Source organism: Chlorocebus sabaeus, chromosome 10 (genome assembly GCF_047675955.1).
Source record: "Chlorocebus sabaeus isolate Y175 chromosome 10, mChlSab1.0.hap1, whole genome shotgun sequence".
Classification (NCBI taxonomy): domain Eukaryota; kingdom Metazoa; phylum Chordata; class Mammalia; order Primates; family Cercopithecidae; genus Chlorocebus; species Chlorocebus sabaeus.
This window is the reverse complement of record NC_132913.1, coordinates 4,016,169-4,028,526: the sequence shown is the minus strand read 5'-3', so window position 1 is coordinate 4,028,526 and position 12,358 is coordinate 4,016,169. Positions and strand designations below refer to the sequence as shown.

Here is a 12,358-nt window from a genome sequence, read left to right as displayed (position 1 = left end):
AACCTGAGAGAAACAAGAAATGGGGAAAGGATTCCCTATTTAATAAATGGTGCTGGGAAAATTGGCTAGCCATAAGTAGAAAGCTGAAACTGGATCCTTTCCTTACTCCTTATACGAAAATTAATTCAAGATGGATTAGAGACTTAAATGTTAGACCTAATACCATAAAAACCCTAGAGGACATAGGCATGGGCAAAGACTTCATGTCTAAAACACCAAAAGCAACGGCAGCAAAAGCCAAAATTGACAAATGGGATCTCATTAAACTAAAGAGCTTCTGCACAGCAAAAGAAACTACCATCAGAGTGAACAGGCAACCTACAGAATGGGAGAAAATTTTTGCAATCTACTCATCTGACAAAGGGCTAATATCCAGAACCTACAAAGAACTCAAACGTTTAAGTTAATGTAAAGTGCTTAGAAAGAGGCCGGCATATAGTAGTAATTATGCAAATGTTTGTTAAACAAAATTGAGTTGATACACACTTACGGGTTTCCGCCACCCCACTTAGTACCAATACTGAGAATGCAGGGGAATTTGTTTTAAATGCTTACAAATGTTCACACATCTTAATGTTTTCTATATTAGATTATTTTAAAGAAGAAAGAAGGTAGCTCTTAGAACAAATTCAGACTTAAAAAAAATTCTCAAATCTGTACCCTAACTGTTGTCCCTGATACTGTTATCAGGCACTAGAAAAAAAGCAACAACCCATAACTGGTTTACCAAAAACATCACTCAACTGTTTATGGACGGTAATTAGCAATAAGGCTCTCAGTACCACGTTTCCGCTGTAAAAACTGAGACAACTGTATCTACTTTATCTGATTGTTACAAACATTGAATATTATTTGTAAAGCAATTAGAACAACACCAGAGCAGGGTGAACATTTAAAAAACAGCTAACATTCATTAAGTTCAGGAGTTGAGCCCAATTCTGGGCAGAATCCACTTCTACACACTACAGTTGGCCCTTCCTATCTGCACATTCCGCATGTGTGGATTCAACCAACTGGAGATCGAAAACAAATTTAATTTAAAATAATGCAACAATAAAAAAACAAAAAATGCAGTGTAACAATCATTTACACAGCACTTACACTGTGTTACATATTACAAGTAATCAAGAGACAATTTAAAATATACAGAAGGATGTGTGTAGATTGCATTCAAATATTACTCCATTTTATATGAGAGATGTTGAGCGTCTGGGGATTCTGGTATCTGTGGGAGTCGAGGTTCTGGAACCAATCCCCCACAGGTACCAAGGGACAACTGTATTACACTGCCTCTCATTGTTTATTTTTTTCAATCAACATTTAACACATGCTTACTGTGTGCCAATATGCTCTCACCAATCTTGATTCTAAAAATGACAAAATGCTAATAACATCCTCTAAAAATTAGAAACCCTTCCAAAACAAGCAGAATTTGCACCTTAATACTGTATTAATATAATAAAACCATGACCAAGGCTTCAGTCAAAATCAGTTCATATTGAACAAAATATTCATATTTTGCTGATGGGAGTTTAACACTTTCTATTGCAAAATTCCCCAATGATATCAAACATAGTACTCCTCAGTCAGAATTCTGAAGTCAGCACATGTTGCCCGAACCTCAAACTCCAACACAAAAACCCAAGACTAGCCAATTCTCTTCAAATCAATTCCTGTAATCCCCTTCATTCTATGCTTTGTAAAAATGTTACTTGTGTCTCCTTATACAGGACGATCCTTAAGGACAGGAAACATTACCTTTTAAAAATGTATTTACTTACTTATTTTAGAGAGAGAGTCTCACTCTGTCACCTAACCTGGCTCAAGCAATCCTCCTACCTCAGCCTCCTGCGTAGCTAGGACTACAGGCACATGCCACAATGCCCGGCTAATTTTTCAATTTTTAGTAGAGATGGGGTCTTGCTGTTTCCCAGGCTGGTCTTGAGCCCCTGACCTCAAGTGATCCTCCTGCCTCAGTCTCCAAGGTACTGAGATTATATGCATGAGCCACCGAGCCCAGTCGGAAACATTATTTAGGTATCTTTCTATCTCCCACAGCACCTAACAGTACTTTGCACATAGCTAGCCTATTACCAAACATCTTAAATAAATCGTAAATTTGACTCTCCTTACAACCATAACATAACATAGCACACATATGTTTCAGTCAATCTAACCTATCTGCTTTTCTCAAACGACTTGCTATTAATAGAGCCCCCTTCCTGGTCCTCGATTTCTGCTCATCTCTTGAATACCTATCTCCCCCTCCTCTATAGTAAATCTTACTACTAATTTGCATCTCAAAACAATTTACCAAGGAAACCATTCGGATAACCAAAAGCAGCAAACAGATAATCAAAAAAAGCAAAGAGTAGGGGTCAATAGGTTCTGAGCTATACCAGGAAGTGTTCCATGTGCCTTATTGATAGCTACTTTTTGTCTCTGGGCTGTCTGAAATGCTTCCTTCTTTTCTACTTGTCCAAACCATCTTTTAAGGGCCCAGCTTAAGCCCTCCCTGTCCTCTTAACCTGGTCATCTTTCCATGTATAAATGACAATGGAAAAGAATTATCATCCGTGGACCGTCTGTCGATGTGCTAGGCATTTCATATACATTACCACCTGGCTACACTGGAATGACAGCACTTGCCATCTCTCCACTCATCACACAGTCACCTTTCTGAAAGGATATTACCTCACAGAAGAGTTTCCTAACTATTCCATACTTTTACATGTGCTCTCTGCCACTAGACTACAATAACCTCAAATACAGGAACTATGTCTTCTACTTTATTCTGCTCTCCTCTTCTCTTTTCCCTCCATCTTTCCCTCATCTTTAAAAATATACCCTTCATATTTCTCAATCTCTTCTCATTACCACTGCAATGACTACTAATAAAAGCTACTATTGACCAGGCACAGTGGCTCACGCCTGTAATCCCAGCACTTTGGGAGGCCAAGGCGGGCGGATCACCTGACGTCAGGAGTTTGAGATCAGCCTGGCCAACATGGCGAAACCCTGTCTCTACTAAAAATATAAAAATTAGCCAGGCTTGGTGGCACGTGTCTGTAATCGCTGCTACTTGGGAGGCTGAGGCTGCAGTGAGCCGAGATTGTGCCATTGCACTCCAGCCTGGATGACAGAGTGAGACTCTACCTCAAAAAAAAAAAAAAAAAAAAAGAAAAAGCTACTATTTATAATGACTTGCACTGAGCAGACACTTTAAGTGTTTTACAAACATTTCATTTAATCCTTACAACAATCCCATAAGGTAGCTATCATTTCCCTGTTTCACAGAGGAGGAAGCGGGCTTAGGGAGCTTAAGCAACTTGCTCTCTCGCATTTGTATGAGCCTTGATCTATAAAACATCACTGTGGACTTTCACAACTTTAACATCCCCCCTGTGGTTTTTTCATCCTTAACTGCTGTACAGTTTATACTGTGTCAACCTGGTTACATCCAACTACGTTTCCCAGAATCCTCCTTCCATAGGGTAGGTGGCCCAAACAGCAAAAGACTTTCTGAAGAGTATGGTTAGAGCTGAAGTTGCCAGCAGACTGTGCCATGTCTCAGCTATCCTCTGCTCTGTATACAGCTCCTCTTCTTGACTGCCAACCCTGCTGACCAAACAGCAACCCCAGGTTCACCACCAGAAGCTTGACTGAGGACCACAAAAGAGGCAGCTATGCAGAGGTGACAACTCTCCACAGACTTTTCACCAGCTCCACTGTGTGGTCCCACTCCAGCAGCTGGGCGTACCTGGCTTCTCAGAGTCACCTGTAAACGCTGAGTTGACCACTGCACAACTGCTTCAGAGAGGCTGAATAGTAGCTATTCTCTGACCTTCCCTCCAGACTCTGACTTCTGGAGTTTCTCCCACAGCTGTATGAAGTCCTATTCGTTTCCTAAATCCTTTATTCCATAGTATCATAGTAGCTCTGCTTTCTTGATTGAGTCCTTAAATGATGCAAGTAATCAAGCTTCCTCCCAATCTACTGACCAAGAAATCTCTGCAGCTTTCCCTCTGAGATCTTCTTGCATACATAACAAAATCTACATCACTTGGTCTCCAATTTGATTGTTTCCAAACAAACCTTATTTTTATCAGTTCTGCACTCTTCTTCTTTGCTTCCAAGGAACAAGTAACCCTCATTCCAAAAAAGCCGTATCTCACTACTTGATCCTCACATTTGGAAAGAGCGCGATTTAATGGAGAGAATACTAGAGTGGGTATCAGATTAACAAACGTCAATACCAATTTTTAACTAAGAACAAGATTAGCTAAAAACATTCCAGGGTTAGCCAGGTGTGGTCATGTATGCCTGCAGCCCCAGCTACTCAGGAGGCTGAGGTGGGAGGATCCCTTGAGCCCTGGAGTTTGAGTCCAGCCTGGGCAACATAAAAAGACCCCATCTCTGAAAAAAAACCAGCAAAACAAAACAAAAAGAATACTCAGAGGATATGTGTATGCCTTAGTTAGAGATGTGAAGATGGAGAAAGGAGGAAAAAGAAATAAAAAATTCTGAGAAGAAAAATATTTGCTGATGAAAAATACAGTTCGTCCCAAATGTGTTTTCCCCCCACTGGAAGTAAGGAAGCTTCACTTTTTTACGTAATCATTTTGGGCTTATCCAAATGTCTCCCTGAATTATTTTTCAGTTGCTACTGGGCATAAAGGAAGACCGTACGTACAATTTTTCCAATACTCTTTTTTCTTCTCCAAAAAGATCTTCACCCCACTCCCTACCTTTTTAGCTAAAGTATTTCCAAAAATGTATTTTATTAGTCTTGGTTCTCCATTCATAACATGAGAATAATTCTGTTCTCTGTTATTTTCTAGGGCTCAATGCTTACTATTCTGGAGTTCATGACGAAGCTGTCCCACAGGTGATTCTGATTTCTATCTTAGTCACTCTTTCAACAAGTATTTACTGAGAGCCTACTATAAATCAAGCACAGGTCAATGCAAACCATCTGGCTATAAAATACCTTTAAGTAAGAGATCTCATTAGGATCAACTAATCACATTGAACAGAGCTACTTAATTAACTTCCTTCCAAATGCTGTCCTGTAACAAATGTTCTCCAGACTGCTGCCATGTTAACAACCTTCTAAGCAAGAAAACGTTTAAGTCTCTTCTGCCTCTTTACCATTTTCTGGTAAGTTGTGAACCTCACAGAATCACAGGCTAGACAGGTCCTTAAGAGGCAACAAATCCGAGGGTAGCATCACTTTTAAGATATTACTAACTTTACAAAGGAGTTAACAGGTTACTCTACATGAAACATAATATTGATCTCTCTCTCCTTAAACTGAATCAGGAAATATTTGGTCTCATTTCCTTATCACATTAAAAAAGAAAAACAAAATACTTTGGATTAAAACTCCAGGCGGAGTACTAGGGCTCACACCCATAATCCCAGCACTCTGGGAGGCTGAAGCAGGCATATTACCTGAGGTCAGGAGTTTGAGACCAGCCTGGCCAACATAGTGAAACCCCATCTCCACTAAAAATGCAAAAATTAGCCAGGCGTGGCGGCACATGCCTGTAATCCCAGCTACTTCGGAGGTTGAGGCACGAGAATGGCTTGAACACAGGAGGCAGAGGTTGTGGTGAGCCAAGATCACACCACTGCACTCCAGCTGGGTGACAGAGTGAGACTCTCCCAAAACAAAACAAAACTTCCATGATACCATTAAAATGTAACAAAGCCAGTCAAACTTACAGTAATTAGAAACTCTCAAATAATGATAATGAAACACGTCTAAACACGTCTAAGTCACAAATCTAAAATAAAATATGACTTAGGAGCATCCAACTACAGTCATCCCTCAGTATCCACAGGGGACTTGTCCCAGGACCCCACAGATATCAAAATCTGCAAATGCTCAAGTCCCTCATATAAAATGGCAAGTACTGGCCAGGCATGATGGTTCACGCCTGTAATCCCAGCACTTTGGGAGGCCGAGGCCGGTGGATCACTTGAGGTCAGGAGTTTGAGGCCAGCCTGGCCAACATGGTGAAGCCCTGTCTCTACAACAAATAGGAAAATTAACCTGGTGTGATAGTGTGCACCTGTAGTCCCAGGTACTTGGGAGGCTGAGGCACAAGAATCACTTGAACCCAGGAGGCAGAGGTTGCAGTGAGCCAAGATCACACCACTGCACTCCAGCCTGGGTGACAGAACAAGACCCTGTCTCAAAAAAATAAAAATAAAAAGGCAGCCAGGCGTGGTGGCTCACGTCTGTAATCCCAGCACTTTGGGAGGCTGAAGCGGGTGGATCACGAGGTCTGGAGTTTGAGACCATCCTGGCCAACATGGTGAAACCCTGTCTCTACTAAAAATACAAAAAATTAGCTGGACATGGTGGTGGGCGCCTGTAAGCCCCAGATACTCAGGAGGCTGAGGCAGGAGAATCACTTGAACCAGGGAGGCAGAGGTTGCAGCAAGCCCAGATCGCACCACTACACTCCAGCCTGGCAACAGAGTGAGACTCTATCTCAAAAAGAAAAATAAATGAATAAATAAATATAAATAAAAAGGCAAAGTATTTATATATAAACTATGCACATCCTCTCATATACTTTAAATCATCTCTAGATTATTTTTAATACCTAATACAATATAACTGCTACGTAAATAGTTGTTATAAGGTATTTTTTAAATTTGTATTTTTTTTTTCTTTTTGAGACGGGGTCTTGCAATGTTGCCCAGGTTGGCCTCGACCTCCTGGGCTTAAACAAACCTCCCACCGCAGCCTCCAAAGTAGCTGGTACTACAGGCGTTTGCCACTGCACCTGGTTTGTTGAATTACGACTAGTATTATTATTCTCAAATATTTTATTTATTTTATTTTTATTTTTTGGGGACAGAGTCTCACTCTGTCACCCAGGTTGGAGTGCAGTGGTGCAATCTCGGCTCACTGCAACCTCCGACTCCCTGGTTCATGCGATTCTCCTGCCTCAGCCTCCCGAGCAACTGGGATTACAGGCACACACCACCACGCTCAGCTGATTTTTTTGTATTTTTAGTAGAGACGAGGTTTCACCATATTGGCCAGGCTGGTCTTGAACTCCTGACCTTGTGATCTACCCACCTTGGCTTCCCAAAGTGCTGGGACTACAGGTGTGAGCCACCACACCCAGCCATTCTCAAATATTTTCTATCTGTGGTTGGTTGAATCCACACATGCAGCACCTGCAGATACAGAGGACTGACTGTATTATTACAAAATAGCAAAGAAACAAGTAAAAACTGACTTCATCTTAGATTGGAGATCTCTTCCGAAAAACTAACAAGAAATAGTACTGACTCACATTTTTCCCACTGGCTTCCACTTAATGATTTTCAAAATAAATTTTCAGAAACTTTTTTGGCCAGGCGCGGTGGCTCATGCCTGTAATCCCAGCACTCTGGGAGGTTGAGGCGGGAGAATCACGAGGTCAGGAGATCGAGACCATCCTGGCTAACACGGTGAAACCCCGTCTCTACTAAAAATATACAAAAAATTAGCCGGGCGTGGTGGTGGGCGCCTGTCGCCCCAGCTACTCGGGAGGCTGAGGCAGGAGAATGGCGAGAACTCGCGAGGCAGAGCTTGCAGTGAGCCAAGATCGTGCCACTGCACTCCAGCCTGGGCGACAGAGCGAGACTCCGTCTCAAAAAAAAAAAAAAAAAAAAAACTTTTCCACAAAAAACACTGTCTCCGTGAGAGGGCTGTTCAAAAATACTTGTTTTTACCCTTCTGGGCATATGGAAAGATTGAATTTCCCCATCCTGTTTATATCCCAAGTACAGTCAAGAGTCTTCCTTTGGCCAGAGCTGGTGGGTGGAAGTGGTGAATGTTTCTAGGTAAAAGCTTTAAAAGCCAGAGTGTAGTCTGATATGGTCTCTTTGCCCTTGGAACTAATTTAATACCAGTAACGTTCGGTATAGGAGATCAGTCAGGGAGGTGGAAAAATTGTAGAAAGATGCAAACCTTCTTAGAAGGCACCTTCCAAAAAGATTCGCCTGAAGGCAGCCAGATTCTCTTACCCGGTGCCTGAAAGTTTAGGTTAGATAACAAGGGGATGTAAAGAAACCTATCTAGATAAGTTAGTTTACTTAGACTGAGGAACCTGGCCTTTAATCATCTGCATGCAGACTACTGGAGGGGGGGGGCCCGATCATGTGAATTCCCCACAAGTGTGTTGACACAAGACCTTTGTCATTACATCTACACTGAATAAATGCCCACAGCACCGGCTTATCAGGGCCTCAGTCGCTGACTCTTTATAGCACCCTCTTCGGTGTCTGTGGGTGGCCCAGTCCCTTAGCCCGCTCTTTCACTGGATTCCTGGGTCTGAGTGCATTTGTTCATCCATCATTCAGCGAGGGTCTGCGGGTCAGACCCGGCAGGTGGCGCCCTGTGTGAGGAATGCTGCAACAGATCACAACAGAACCCTTGAAAACGAAGGTGAAAAAACTACAGTCAGTAAGTCATTGTTGCCTGCTCGGAATTTCCAAGTTCGAGGGAATTGTTCAGGCTAGGGTTTCATCAAGGGACAACAGTTGCCAGCTCAACAGAAACAGTATATAAAAGTAGTGAAACGGCTGCTTAAAGCTAGTGGAGCCTGGGTTTCACAGGCTCAATTAAGGGACCTAATGCAAACTGTTGTATCCCATAACCCATGGTTCCTGGAAGAAGGTACGCTAGCCGTAGAGCTCTAGGAACAAGTGGGGAGAAATTTCTGAACATCATGCACAAGGACAACAGGTCCCAGTAACACTATGGGCTTTAGTTAGGGCAGCTCTGGCCCCGTTATATACAGAAGAGCCTAAAAAGGGGAGGGAGGAAGAACCATCACCTACTTTACTGTCTCCTTATCCCTCAGCCCCACTACCACCGGGCCAAAATAACAAAGAGGAAACGGAGGTTTTCCTGAGCCCCCTCCTCCGATAAACTGGAAAAAAACACAAGGGATATGCTACAGCTAGGGGACCCTGTCTTAAGCAAGCAGCATTAGAAGGGGAGCTCTTAGCCTTCCCGGTAATACACGAACGACAAGGCAATCAGGTACATGAACCCATTTCTTTTAACGCTTATAAAAAGCTAAGAAAAAGCATTAAAGAAAACAGAGCCGCTAGCCCATTTCCTTACGAAAGGAATGATTGAAGCCTTGGCAGACAACTTACGTATGACCGCACGGGACTGGTCAGTGTTAGCTAAAACAATTTTGGACCCCAGCCAGTACCTCCTCTGGAGGGCAGAATACAATGAGTTGTGTGAACAACAAGCTAACCAGAATCAGGTGGCCGGGCAAGACATAATAGCTGCTCTGCTCCAGGGGAGGGATCCCCATGTCAATGTACAAACAACAACTAACTTTTGATCCCCAAGCCTATGCACAGATGTCTGTGTGTGCTCTCGGGGCTTGGGACAGAATTCCCAAAAGCAGAGTTCAACAGGGATCTTTTATAAATGTTTGACAACGGCCTCAGGAGCCATTTACTGTCTGTTATCAATCGTTTAACCCAGGCAAATTAAGAGACAAATCAGTCACGCCCAGGCCTCTGATAACTTATTGTTACAACTGGCTTATGAAAACGCTAATGTGGATCGCCAACAAGCAATGCAGGCAATCAGGAAAGGCAGCCACAGTCAGGGAACTTACATGAGCATGTCAACTGGTGGGGACTGAAACACACAAAGCCAAAATATTGGCTATGGCATTAAGGCCTCCTGAAGTGAAAAGGGAGGGAAACCCAAATTGTTTTCTATGCGGAGAGCCAGGTCATATGAAGAGGGAATGCTCCAATAATAGAGACCAGGGTAACTCAGGAAAAGAACCTCCTTCTATATGCCCCTGCTGTAAAAAGGGGAAACACTGGGCGAATCAATGCAGGTCCAAATTTGATAAAAACGACAACCCGTAAGTAACCAGGCGGGAAACTTCATAAGGGGCTGACCCCAGGCCCCGCTGCAAACTGGGGCAATGCCAGCGGCTTTCCTCGGTCAGAGAGAAAGCCCACAGTCCTCTCTCTCAGAGCAGCCACCACTGGGAGCAGTGGTGGAGTGGGACTGGACTTACTCTGCCCCGATGAATTAGTGCTAAAAGAAGGAAAAGGCCCTAAAAGGTTTGCAACCGGGATCCGGGGCCCACTGCCTCTGGGAACTGTGGGATTAGTCCTAGGGCAATCCAGCCTATCCAGTAAAGGAATTAATGTGCTCACCAAGGTAACTGATAGTGATTATCAAGGTGAGATATTAGTTACGATGGAATGTAAAGGTCTGCATATTCTTCCCCCGCCGGATCAAAGATAGCTCTGTTACTGCTTTTACCATACTGGGTCCCCAATGCCCACAGAAAGAAAGGGGGAAACGGACGTTTTATACTAGCATCAATTAATCACTAACCAGAAACCCATGATCACCTTAAAAATTGGAAATAAGAACTTTACTGGACACAGGGGTGGATATTTCAATCACTAGTGATCAAAACTAGCCAGAAACTTGGCCCTGAGTCACTCAGAAACAAAAAATTGTTGGCATCAGGGAAGCGCACACAGCCAAGCAGAGCACGTGCCCACTAACCTGTTGCGATTCAGAGGGAAGAAAGGCAGTTATACAACCTTTATTCATGCCCATCCCTGTTAATCTTTGGGGACAGGATCTATTAGCCCAATGGGGGGGTCACTCTGCAGACCTCTTTCTAATAATGGCCACAGTTATTCCTCCCCTACCCTTGAAGTGGCTCTCTCAAAATCCTATTTATGTAGAACAGTGACTTTTAAAGGGAGAGAAATTACAAAAAGCCCATGAATTAGTTGAGGAGCAATTAAAAACCAGCCATATAGAACCGTCAAACAGCCCTCGGAATTCGTCCATTTTCTTCATTCCCAAAAGGTCTGGTAAATGGAGACTTCTGCATGACTTATGTGCTATAAATGCTAATTTGCAACCTATGGGGCCCCTTCAGCAGGGGCTCCCCTCCCCCACGGCTATTCGAGATTGGCCTGTAATCGGTACTGACTTAAAAGACTGCTTTTATATTATTCCCCTAGCAGAACTGGACAGTGGAACATTTGCATTTACAATACTAGTAATCAATAATGAAAGGCCAGCTCACTGATTTCAATGGAAAGTGCTTCCCCAAGGAATGCTGAAGAGTCCTACCATGTGTCAGTATCACGTAAATCAGGATTTCTCCCCAGTAGAAAAGAATTTCCTAATTGCAACATTACTCATTTTATGGATGATATTTTACTAGCAGCCCCAACAGAGCCAGTGCTTTTAAGATTATATACCTCTGTAGTAAAGAATACACAGTTAAGAGATTTAATCATAGCACCTAAAAAAGCACAGATGTCTTCTTGGAAATATCTTGGATACACATTAACTTCTCGGTAAGACTTCAAAAGCTTAAATTAGATACTACCAACTTACACATCTTAAATGATTATCAGAAATCACTAGGTGATATTAACTGGCTTCGCCCCACCTTAGGCATAACTACTGATAAGTTACAAAACTTATCTTCTATCTTAAAAGGCAATGCTGCCCTAGACTCTCCTAGGTATTTAACTCCTATAGCACAAAGGGAAATTGAAGAAGTAGCGCAAGCTCTCTCTCAAAGGCAATTAGATCGCATAGATCCACGATATTCACTTCAGCTGTTTGTTTTTCCCACTAAACACTCCCCTACAGGGTTAACAGGACAGATGGGCCCAAAGCTATACTTTATAGAATGGGTTTTTTGCTCACATACCAGGACAAAAACACTCTCTCCCTATATCCAGTTAGTCAGTAAAGTCATCTATTCAGGCCTCAGATGATGCAATCAGTTGCTAGGTTATGACCCTGATATCATCAGGACTCCTTTAAGTAAAAAGCAATTTGAAGCAGTACTGCCCTTATCTATGGACCTGCAAATAGCACTCTCTGATTACACAGGCCATATAGGGCATACCCTTCCTGCTGACAAACTCCTTCAGTTCTTATCTCCTACTTCTGTGGTTTTGCCTACTAAAAAGTTCAATCCCCCATACCTAATGCTTTAACATTGTTTACTGATGGTTCTGGTAAACATGGAAACGGGCTGTCTGGAGGAGACCACGTAATTCCTTCACTCATTCTGGATTTACTAGCACTCAGAGAGCTGAGGTTGGAGCTTTAATATTAGCCTTAGAAACGTTTTTCGCTCAGCCCATCGATATTGTTAGTGACTCTGCTTACTGTTTATTGTGGAACCTTGAGACAGCCCTCATTAAGTCCACTCTGGAGCCCACCCTGTGTGCACTTTTTCTACAACTTCAGCAATTGATAGATCAACGTATACATCTTATTTTTATTACACACATTTGGGTCCACAGCTCACTG

The 12,358-nt window shown here is 42.7% G+C and overlaps 1 protein-coding gene across 1 annotated transcript in view; it reads right to left on the bottom strand.

Moving 5' to 3' along the window:
• MAP3K2 (mitogen-activated protein kinase kinase kinase 2) overlaps nucleotides 1-12,358 on the bottom strand; it is a 90,603-nt gene that overhangs the window by 61,946 nt on the left and 16,299 nt on the right. The window lies entirely within an intron of this gene.